Source organism: Desmodus rotundus, chromosome 1 (genome assembly GCF_022682495.2).
Source record: "Desmodus rotundus isolate HL8 chromosome 1, HLdesRot8A.1, whole genome shotgun sequence".
NCBI lineage: Eukaryota > Metazoa > Chordata > Mammalia > Chiroptera > Phyllostomidae > Desmodus > Desmodus rotundus.
The window spans coordinates 21,591,527-21,603,692 of NC_071387.1; positions in this window are offsets into that span (position 1 = coordinate 21,591,527).

Here is a 12,166-nt window from a genome sequence, read left to right on the forward strand (position 1 = left end):
CTCCCCCACCCTTAATCTTGGCATACTGTTCACCTCATATCTGCTGTGTGTAAAACAAGGGGGTTTCCACCTCTGGCAATCCATGAGTCTAAAACTGAAAGGGTAGAAAAAGGGAGCAGTGAGCCCTGTCCAGAACTGCAGGAGGAGCCCTGGCTGATGTGGCTCAGTTGGTTGGAGTGTCCACCTGGAATGGAAAGGTTGTGGGTTTGATTCCTTGTCAGGGCACCTATCTGGGTTGTGGGCTCCTGGCCCAGCTGTGGACGTGAGGCAACAGATCGATGCTTCTGTCTCACCTTGATGTTTGTCTCTCTCCTTTACTCTCTCTCTAAAAGCAATGGAAAAATGTCCTTGAGTGAGGATTAAAAAAAAAAAAAGAAAAAGAATTGGAGGTAGAGTTGAAACTTCACACAGGTCTTTTGAACTTAACTGGTCCAGATTCCTCATTTTATATCGGAGGAGACTCAGTTTTGAAAGAGAAAGTCCCATACATTGGAGTATAGTTTTCTGAGGGTGCAACTTGTCTGAGAGGTGCCCACCAGGAAGGTCATGGCTGTAGGCAAGGAAGAGGCCAATAATGATGGTGCAGGAAGAGCGAGATCATACTGTTTCCTCCTTCCTTACTCTGGTGCCTGTTTTTTTCCTGCTCCCTGAAACACATGCACGTACTCTAGATACAATTCAGCAGTTTTGGTGCAAAGTTCCAGCAATAATGCCAAACCACCCAGAGTCCTGTGGTAAATTAAGCCCAGCGATGTAGCGGAGTGTGGAGATGCCTGCCTAGATCAACCATACATCCTTTGGGGACTTCCAGAGTTGACCTGCCCTTTGAGTGCCGTGTGGGCACTCTCTCTACCGCATGCATTCTGTTCTCTTCCTTTTGATAGTGACTCTGGCCTTTAACACCTCCTTTCCTAAATGCCCATCTCCCCTCCATCTCTTCCTTTTCCCATAGTGATTCTTCCCTTGGAAATTCGAAGCCCCCAACCCCTCTGATGTCATGTAAATGTTCTCCTAGAGCAAGCTTCTCTCTGACCAACCTTCTGTGCTGCTGGGGTGACCTGCTGGGGCAAAGGCAGAGGGAAGAAGGATGTGAGGGTCTGGGGATAAACTCCACCATTTATTTTCCCCCCAACTTTCTTAAAATATAATTTCACATAGCAAAGACTTGTCTCCTGATGGAAACCCACTTCGGATGTCTGTAATAGTTCCATATTTCCTCTGCCAGAGTAATTTTGACTATATAATTTTCAAAGACCCCTTACCCTTTCCCCCACCCCCAGCTACGTTCCTCCATTACATTACCACACCTTCCTCAAGGCACATGAGCTCACTTTGCGGCAGGATCCCCAACTCTTGCTGGAGGTACCCCAGCCTCACTGCTTTTTCAGTTTCTAGATTGTCCTCTGCATCCTTCACATTAGGGCTCCTGCCTTAAACAATCCCACTCCACCTTTGCCCAGCACATGTCCCCAGTGAAGCCTTCTTTGACCATTAGGCTAGTGTAGGTATCCCTGCTCTTCCCTCTCACTAGTATGCCGCTTATGTTCGTTTCCAACATAATTGTGACTATTTTGGTTGATGTTTACATCCCTCACTAAATTAAAACACCAAGGGCTAAAATTTACCTAGAGTTTTCTATACCCCAGAGACTTTACATATGTTATGTAATGTTGAAAATAACCCTAAGAGGTGGATACCATTATTTTCTATCATATTTTATAGATGAGGAAACTGAGGCATAGGGAAAGCATGCATTTATTCGAATGCACGTGACTTACAGGGGGCAGGGTTGTTCAGCAGACCAGACAGGTAGTTTGGCTCCAGAGCCCACATTCTTCACCACTCTGCTGTCTGCCAGGACAGTGGGGGCTGTGCTGTGTTTGCTTGCGTGGTACCCCGCGTCCCTAACTCCCAGCATATGACAGGTCCTCCGTAAATACACATGGACTCATGAAAGTTGACCAGTTACTTTTTCTTAATGTCTTTACTCCTGGCTGCAGGGAGAAGGGAAGGGGACAGATATTGCATACACAATAATGGTGGGGGTGAGAACTCTGCCTTCAAAGCTCGTGGTACTTTTATAGGACGGCCCCAGAAGCCCTGGGAGAGTGGAGCTGACAATAGGACTGCGACTTCAGGACCTGGCGCTGCAGCCTCCCTGTTTGCCCTTTAGTTACTGTGGCCTGTTCTGACCATGCACAGTACTTCCGGTGAAAGCTGGCCCAAGAATCATGGAAAGGGATGGCGGGTGGAGAGGCCAGTTGACATTCTCCATTTCAGATGTGGTTAAGGGCAGAGTTCCCTCTGTGTATCCTAAGCTTTGGCCCTGTGGTGACTAAGAAGGATGATTCATCAGTAACCTTCCTGTTTTCACTATTAAAACAATTCTAACCCAAACCAGTTTCCATTGCCATGGATGGCAAACCTTAGCCACGTTGAGTTTGTTAAAATTTATAGCAGAGGTGGGAGGGGATGGAGAATGTAAAGGCAGTTCCTTGGGGAACACACAGCCTGACTTACATTCACTGCGGGGGTTAAGGACAGGGGTCCTGGTCACATCCACTTTATTGCATTCAACTATACAGAAGCATCCTGGGCCAGGTGCTGAGGCAGTTGCTGTGAGTACAGAGAGGAGCAAGACAAAGTCAACTCCCTCTGTGTGTGTGGGGGTTAATCCAGTTAACTGTGTCAAAACCTAGGGTAATTGTTAAAAGAAACATTAAGTGACTATAAGTGCATTTGACATTACATGATGGATAAATGACAAGTTGTCTATCAAGGGAATTATATGCCTTTTCACATTAAAAATATATGTACATTATAACTTTGTAGTGATTTGCACAAGAAAACTTTTTGGTTTCTTTCTGCAATCAAAGATTATTATTTTAATTGGTCACATGTATAATCAGCTAATTTTTAAAATTAGACAAAAATGTTTGAATATATCACTTTTCTGAAGGTGAATGAGAGTAAAGGACCTCTCCCACCCCTTGTTCCTAGTCCTCTTCCCTGGAACTAGGCAGGCCCTGTCCCCAGTTTGCTATACACTTTTGAGAAAGATGCTGTGCCTAAACCAACACATGTGTTTTACTCAAATGGTAACAAACAAATACATACACTTTGCCCCAGATTTTTTTAAAGTTCCATATCAGTATTTAAGGAACAAAGCCTTTCTTTTCTTTTTTGTCTGCATAAGATTCTGTTGAGTGAATAAATCATAATTTATTTAATCCATTACTGATGAATAGCTAGCCGTTTCCTTTCCTTTGCTGTCACAGTGATAACCTTGAACCTAATGTTATTATACGTATTTATGCAGGGCATAGCCATAAGCTAGCCTCCTAAAACTGTCATTTGCACTCAACACGGATAAAGCCCCATTCCGTTGTGTGTTTTGGTGCAGAGGGCTTGTTGGGCAGCATCACTGATGATGCCATTTCTGAGGACATTTTGGCGGAATCAGTAAACTGGGAGATTATTTACAGATACCTTTTTTTAGACAGTGACGACACCGATGCTGCATGTGACTACAAAATGGAGTCATTCCTCTTCTCTTTGAAAACATGCATCTCTCCGACACCGAGACAAGTTTTATCTGTCAGTTCTTTCTGGTGTGGGGGACAGTTTAGGCTCATGTTACAGTTTGGCTTCTCCCTCACAGTGTGATCATAGGCAAGTGGCTTATTTTTTGGAGAACTGTTACGTTCTCTGTAGGATCTGGATGCAATACGTATCTCATAGGGCTTCCACGAGAAACAGTTGAGTTAATGTATGTGCTGTGTTGCACGGTGTTTTGCAGATTTGCCCAGTAAAAAGATCTTAGTAAAAAAAAAAAAAAAAGCCACTAGTCTGGAATGAGTGACACATTAGTCATGGAAAGAAGGCCTGGTACTACATGAGGTGGAGAACGCGTATTGTAGCCCTGCCGCGGAGGGATCTCACACTTGAGCTAATGGCGAGGAGGTGGGGGGGCAATTTGCCACTTCTCCTCTCTCCCGTCTCCAACAATCCACAGTTAAAATCCAGCTCTCGGGTGAGAAAGGTAAAGGCCTCCGTCAAGGGGCCTGCCCAGCTCTCCAGCTTCCTGAGCATTTAATCCACAAATGCCTATTTCATATCATCCTTTCAACATCATTCCACCTGTACATCAACCAATGTCTATACTGATGCTGAATTAAACCATAACTGAATTCCTGCTATGTCACATCACTCTGTTAGAGGTTGAGCAGAGAAATCAAGCTGAGTAAGACAAGCAGTCTTTGTGTGCCAAGTTTATACTATATGATTGTGCTAGTCCTATGAGTTTGGTGTAGTGATAAACTGAGGCTTTAAAAGGTTAAGTAGCGTCCCCAGGGTCATGCAGGGTAGTGAGTGACTGAGCCTGGCCTCCAGCTCTGGAAGCTCCCTGGCCCTCAGTTTCCTAGTCTGTTATGTAAGGAGACTATAAATACATCACGGAGTAGCTGAAGATTAAATGAACTAGCACAAGTGAAGTGCTGGCACCGTGCCTCACACCTAGTTCCTGTGGTTATTTTCACTGCTTTCCCCAGAGTTAGTGCATGGCAGAGCTGGGACTGGGGCTCAGGGCTTTCTAAGGTCCCCTAAAGTCATGTTCTTTTCGCACCTCCATACTGTCTCCCTGCAAGGTGATACAGCATATTCTGGTATAGCTTCTCTACGTAAAAGTTGAAGGTATAAATAGACTAGGCAATGAAGTGGCATTAGAGAGATGCTGGAAAAGTGATTAACCGAGGAGATGACTAGTCCGAAGTACGTGGCAATCCACCATTCTTCAGGATTCACTACACTCTCTCCTAGGATCAAGTCCAAGTCCAGTGAAAACTGTCATCCAGTGGCTGTAGGACTTCAGCTCCCGATGGCCTGACTTCGGATGACAGTGGCATGACTTTGTGCTCATTGCTTCTGCAACAGTCGCCACATCCAAAAAGGCTCTGGAACTTGGCAGACTTAGGTTTTACATCCCAAGTCCAACACTTGTGTGCTTTCTGATCTGGGTTAGTTACTTCTTTCAGTTCCAATTTCCCTTACTGCCAAATGGGAATAATAATCATACATAGTCAGAGGGTTGTTGTAAGGTTATATGAAAATAAGAATTATATACAGCACTTAGTATTGTGTCTGACTAACAGAAGCCCGCTATGAGTGGTAGCTTTCGTTACAAGGAAGTTTTACACATTGTTGTAAGAAGGTTGCTGATGAGTCTTGGATACCAGACCATTGTGATATGTATACTTTATAAGTGCTTCTTTGGAAGAGGGAGCCACTTCTCCCAGTTTGGCTCTTTGTGTGACATTACACAGAGAAATGTGTAAGAAGCCAGAGGGAAGCCCAGGAGAGATTTGTTGCCAGCCCAAATTTCCCTTTAAACCAACCCCTGCGTGGGAGCCTGCACTTACCAAAGATAAATCAGAAAGCAGTTCCTCCCTTCGTAAAGGACTTGGAAAGAGTATATGAAATCCGTCTGAAAGTAGTTTGGAAAGGCTTAAATGTAAAATAAAGAATAAATTTTATATTAGGATATTGGATGATTATATAAAACTTATTTTCCATTTTATCATGTTGTTTTCCAGGAACAGATACAAAAACAACTAAGTAAAAATAATGTAAAAGATATGAAATACTTTAAAAATTGCCTTTTTCAGCTTTCTAAGAGCACAGAATTGTTTACAGTATAACGTGTGGACTCCATTTCCCTTACTGTTTCCTTTTGGCTGTCGATTTTTAATGCCCATCATTATATTTTCATCTTAATGCTGTTATTCCTTATTCTATTTCTGTCCTCTCCTTTTGTAGTTTTAGTTATGTCTTTTTGAGGGCAATAACTGTTAATTCAATTATAGGAAAAAATAAATTTCAAACCACAAAACAAAACCAAAACCAAAACAAAAAAAACAAAAAAAAAAAAAGAGAGAGAGAAAGAAAGAAACCAAAAAAGAAACCAAAAAACAAAACCCCAACCCACCACCACTACCAACCACAGGCATAAAACCATCACACCCTCCATCCAGACTTTCTCTTAGGCACCGAGTAGATGGACTTCGGAGAGCTGACTATTCTGTTCGGTTTTTGTTGGCAGTGATGGTAAAGCTCTCTTTTTGCTCATGGAGTCATATAAACCAATCCTTCATTTATTTATTCCCTTCTAATGCTTAGGGTTGAGTGTCCTTCCATGTGTTTTTTTTTTTTTTTTTTTACTGAAGTGGTTATCTCTTTCAACCAATGAAGAACTGATTTTTACTTCTAACCTCATACCTTGGGGCCTAGTCACATGGTTGGCCTATGAGTCTGTTTTCTTATTTGTAAAATGAGGAACTATTTTGAGGATCAAATTAGATAAGAGATATGAAAGTTCTTTTTAAGGGCAATATGATGTTTACATGCAGGTGGTTATTATCTTTGCTGAAATTCTATTGCAAAACTATGTTTTTCCTAAGGGATGATAATTACTTTTGATAGTCCATGGAATTATTCAGGAATGGAACTATAAATGCCAAATTCTGTTTAGATATATCATAGTTCTTTCTTGAATGATAATTTATATCTGAGAAAGATTAAAAAAATTCTCACTTAACTACATTTAAAAGCATGAATTCTATTGATCTCCTAAAATGATTTGTAGCCTCCAAAATTCTTTTTTTTAATTTTATTTTTAAAATATTTATTTATTTTTAGACAGAGGGGAAGAGAGGGAGAAAGAGAGGGAGAGAAACATCAATGTTCGGTTGCCTCTTGTATGCCTCACACCAGGGGACCTGGCCCGCAACCCAAGCATGTGCCCAGACTTGGAATCGAACCAACAACCCTTTGGTTTGTAGGCCAGCGATCAGTCCATTGAGCCACACCAGCTGGGGCTGTAGCCTCCAAAATTCTTATCCTTGAATCAGTTTAGGGCTACATCCTCTGTTCTTATAGGTTACAAGTTTGCTTTCCCAGAATTTAAATGCATGGGATGTCAGATTACCATGTATGCTGTTTTTATGAATCTGTGTAAAAGAATATCAATTCCATTTGATTTAATTCATCCTAATTCAACAAACATCAATGTGCATTTCAGTGGGTGCCAGGTAACAGGAAAGGGACTGGAGAATGAACAGTTGAGCACGGATTGTGGTGGATGATGTGCATTTATGCTGGCTAGCTTGCTTGAAATTTTTTTCTACTAGCATCACGAGAACACAGTTATTTAACATTTGTGCAGTAAGACTTCATTGTTTATAAAGTGTTTTACTTAACTCTTATTTTATCTTAGTAATAATTATATGAGATATATATTCATTATTTCTTTATTATAGGTGAGAACCATGAAATTTATTTAGGAAGGTTGAAATTTGCTTAAGTGTGAATCCCCAGCTGGTTAATGGCAAAGCCAAGATTTACATACAAGAGCCTGCATCTAAATTCTGATTTTTCTTTCTTTCACTGTACTGCATCCATTCTAGGAAAGATAATACATTCATCAAGTAAATCATGGTCTCATTTTTGTGTTTTAAATTGGCACAAATAACATCTGTTTCTCCTTGCCAAGTTTACTACTACTCATCTGTCTGTTCTCATGACATACTAGACATACCAGAGCTTTGAACTTCTTGGAAGAAAGAAACCATCTAAATTGAAGGTATTATTATTATTATTATTATTGCTGTTACTATTAGCCAAGACAAATGAAAAGTGGTGAATAGAGCATCTCTTGTCTTACTAGAACCCTTTAATTAGGGAAATTGGTTATTTTCATTCCCTGTAGCTATGTAATGATTAATGCAACATGGTACAATACACTCAAAGTATAAAACGTATCTCCCGGAGACCATTCAACATGCGCACTTCTCTAAAGAGAAAAGAATGAAGGTCAGATTGGACGTCTGATTACCACAGTGAAACATTATGCTAGGTTTTGAAAATCCTAGAGAGCTATTTGTTTCCAGTCTAGAGACCATAAAATCATCTAGTAAAACTAATTTTAAATAAATTTCTTTTATAGGTGGAAATGGAAAAAAGAGAAATTCATTTTGGTCTCCTAGAGCAAAGAGAAGATGTTGCAAGGCAGATAAATAGCTAGTTAATGCTTTACCAGACAACTCTTACAACTACACAAAAAAGTCAATGTATACTTTCAGTGTAATATAAGCAAAGTAGAATTACAATAAAAGCAGTTAAATACCTTTCTTTGTCTCAGCTACCAACATTTTCCTAACTCTTGGAGGATCGGTCTTATCATCTGTAACATGGAGGGAACAATACCTATCTTGTGGGTTTCTCTATGAAGCATGACTTTGAGTACAGGGTTGAGCTTGAGTAAGTGAATCACAGATTGCAGTGAAGATGCTGATGCTGACAATGGTACTGGCGCCATGCTGTCACCACATTTTTGGATAGGCCAAGAAATGCTTTATTGGCCTTTGGATTCCATGGGCAGGAGTTAGGTCTCAGCCACGGCTCTGGCCCTCTTCTTAGGAATTTGACTACGGTCCACAGTCCTATACGCAGTCCTTTCATTCAGTCCCATGTGAGTCCAGGAACGTGAGCCTATAGAAATGTCTTGCGGGTTTAGACTGTAACTCCACAATATGAAACGGAAGTACTCAGGGTGTTTGTTTGATATCTGCAGGAGCAAATAATAGCTGGAAATCAGGCTCCAAGGATGATCTTAACATAAATGGATAATCTGATTCATTTAAGGAAAAGTAGACTTTAAAAAAAATTATTTTGAAGATATTATGTTGGTGAGAAAATCTCTTGTCTGGAATTGACTAATCTACTTTTCACTTTGAATCAAAAATTTTGGTTTAATACAGGTAAAGGCAGGAAAGAACATCACATTGACAGAATCCTAGTTCTTTTCTTTCTAGAATATATTTTACACCTGCTGGCTTGAACCAATTCCTCCTCTTGTTTTTGTGATTCCAAATGACATGGCATGTTCGTAATCTGAGTTCAGTTTTTGAGTTGGGGATGGTTGCGAAGTTCCTATGTGGGGTTGCAGTCTACACAGCCCCAAGGCAGCTTTTCTCTGGTGTGTTCACAGGAAGGTTTGTTTTCCGAGATGCTTTTTGACAAAAGGCTTTTAATGGCCAAATAAACTTTCCTGAAATGATGCAACAGAATCAGTGTTGGATTAAAATTTATTTTTACCTATTTATAAATTAATGTGAAATATATCCAAGAGTTTATATTATTTAAAATCTTGTTCCAGTTGAGTATAATTTTAAATACCACTGATTAATGCTGAGGTTACTTACCTGAGATAATGAAGAAATGAATTGCTTAGAATTGTACAAAGATGCTTACATTTATAGTGACAAATAATTTACATGTTACCATTTGATGGAAGGTGCTAAAAAGTGAACTAATTACATGTTTTCTTAAAGAGAGGATGGCAAGCGCAGTTGATTTCCCTTCATGCTTCAGGGTTCTCAGTGTGAATACTGTGCAGTGTCACGGAACAGGGAGGCGTCCACAGCCGCCTGCCTGCGTGGGCCTCTCTGCCCCAGACGCTTTCGTCCTTCGAGTTCTTGCGCAGGCTGTGTATCCACAGGCTTCATCATCTTCTTCTCTGAAGTTATCGCCTGTCACTTCTTATGTTTCTCTCCATCCTGATCTCCTTCAGTTTTCTCTTAATGTGATGTGGAATAGGCTGGGGCCGGTTTTAGAACTGTTTGTAAAATATGATTAATGCATTCTGAGAGATATAACTTCAATAAAGTGCTCTTACTTTAAATTTATGATAGTTATATGATACAACTATTTGGGTTATATATAAATCTATGTGTTATGTATAATTATTGTATAATAATATATACAATATAAAATAAATATATAATAAAATGATACAATATACAATATAGTATGTAATATATAATATATAAATTATATATGTATATGTATATTTATATATAACTGATCTCTTTATATATAAATAATTAGAAAATATTCTAAAAGAAACATTTGATTCTGAATAGCAGGAAAAAGCATAAACTAGCTAACATATAAAGAAAATTTATAGAAAATTAAAATTATAGAATATCAAGAAACCTGGAGAACATGACTGATTGACAAAGGAAGATTTGAATAAATGAAGAACCACACTTATTTCTGGTTAAAAAAATTCAACTTCAGAAAATATTGATTCTTCCTAAATTACTCTATAATACCAGTGGATTACCAATTAAAATCACAGTGAGATTTGGGGGAAAGGAGTAAAATTATTTCAAAATTAATTCGGATGAAGAAAGATATAATAACTAGAAAATTACAGAAAGGTATAATGAGGAAGAACATACCAGCTATGAAAATATTTTTGGGAGTGACAAAAATTAAAACGATATGTTATTGCTGATGGAGAAACCAGTCACTAGATTAGGGGATCAGTACAGAAACAGTCTTAGGTGTGTGGAAAATTTTGCATACGATAAAAGTAGCTTTTACATCAGTTGAGGGGAATTTTAGATGAATGTACAGGGAGATAGCAATACAGTAGTATGTCCCCGTCTTGTTTCTTATCCCAAAGTAACTTTGAAATGGCTCAGATATTTAAATGGTAAATACAGAACAGTAACAATACCTGGATAAGTACTAAATATATTTTAAAAAATAACTTGGCCTTGAGAATGACTAGAGTATATCACAAAACCCAAAAACCATAAATGAAAAATGTGTTCGATTTAGTGACATTTAAAGAAGAACCTCTGAAGACATTTTTCTTTTAGAAATACACACTGACATATATGTAGATGAAATGGCAGGATGTCTGGGATTTGCTGCAAGAGAATGCAGGTTCTGAGTATGTGGTTTATTTATCTTTGTATTCCTAACTCAGTAGGTGCTCAGTGAATTTTATTGGGTTTAAACTGAATTTTATCTACCATCTTTCCTGGACATACCTTCAGGCAGGTGTCTTCATGTTGGCATGATATGTGGTCTGCCTGTATTTACTTAGCATTTTTAGAGAAGCACACAGTGTTAGAATTGAAGGAAACTTTTTCCCCATTAGGCCAACATTCTTATTTTATGGACAAGAAAAATGTAGCTCAGAAAGGTAAAATGACTTAATCAGGATCGTGCAACTAATGGTTTTCTGAATATGAGCTTCAGGAGGGTAAGCATTTAAATCTGTTATAATTCTATACCTGTAGCACCTAGTCTCTGGCACATAGTAGGTACTCAATAAATATTCAGTGAATGTATGTTCTCACCACTCGGGATCAGACGGTTTGTCTATTTTTTCCTGTACAATTCTTTTTTTGTTTGAAATAGGTTCTCAAAGTAGGTTGTTGTATACATTTTTATTCTTTTCTCATTGAACATAAAGATGACCTTTTGAGGGGTTTATGATTGACTAATATACTGATTTCATTGTTATTGGCCATGAAATGAGGGCATTGAAAATAATTGTTAGGAAGCCTTATTTCCTTCTTCATTGATAATTCACCATCACAGCTCAGGATGGCTCAGATCGGATGCATTATGGGTCAAGCTTAGTAACGCCAGGAAGGGAGAATGGAAAGGAGCCAGGGTTAGGTAAAGACACATTCTCCAGGGATGAAGGTAAATCCAGGGGCATGATGAGCTTTGGAGAGGTCAGTGAGCAGTTCTTGAAGAACTCATCTGGGGGCCAGCCTCCCAGGGACATTTCTGGAGGCAGTTGGTCCTGGAGCATCTCTTCTGAGTCACCTAGGCTCTGGGAATCCAGGCAGTGACCACCATTTAGGAATGAAGCTGGGGAGCAGCAAAACAGCCCCTCAAGTTTGGGGGAACTGGACCAGGATACAGTCCTGTTTAAATAACTTGAGCAACATCCTGTAGGGCCCCAGTGTCTCACTAGATTGAGTGAGACCTAGTGTTGGGCAACTCTAGCTCCACCAGGCCAAATGATATGATCACAGAGAGATGACAGGAAGCGAAAGCACAGTCCTTAGCATGGAGCCAATCTAGATTGATGGATACTGAGCGTCACAATATGAAGCTACACGGGTGCCCTGAAATGAGGGGGTTGGAATTTGGTTGTAATTTCATTAGAAACCCAAGTTTATCAAGATGGAAGCATGGCCTAACTCTAAGTCCCATCAGACTGTCCTAAAGTGGAAGTGTATTAGGGAAGATTTAGCTGATATATTGACCTACTTAGTGGCACTAACTTAGGCACTGGGGC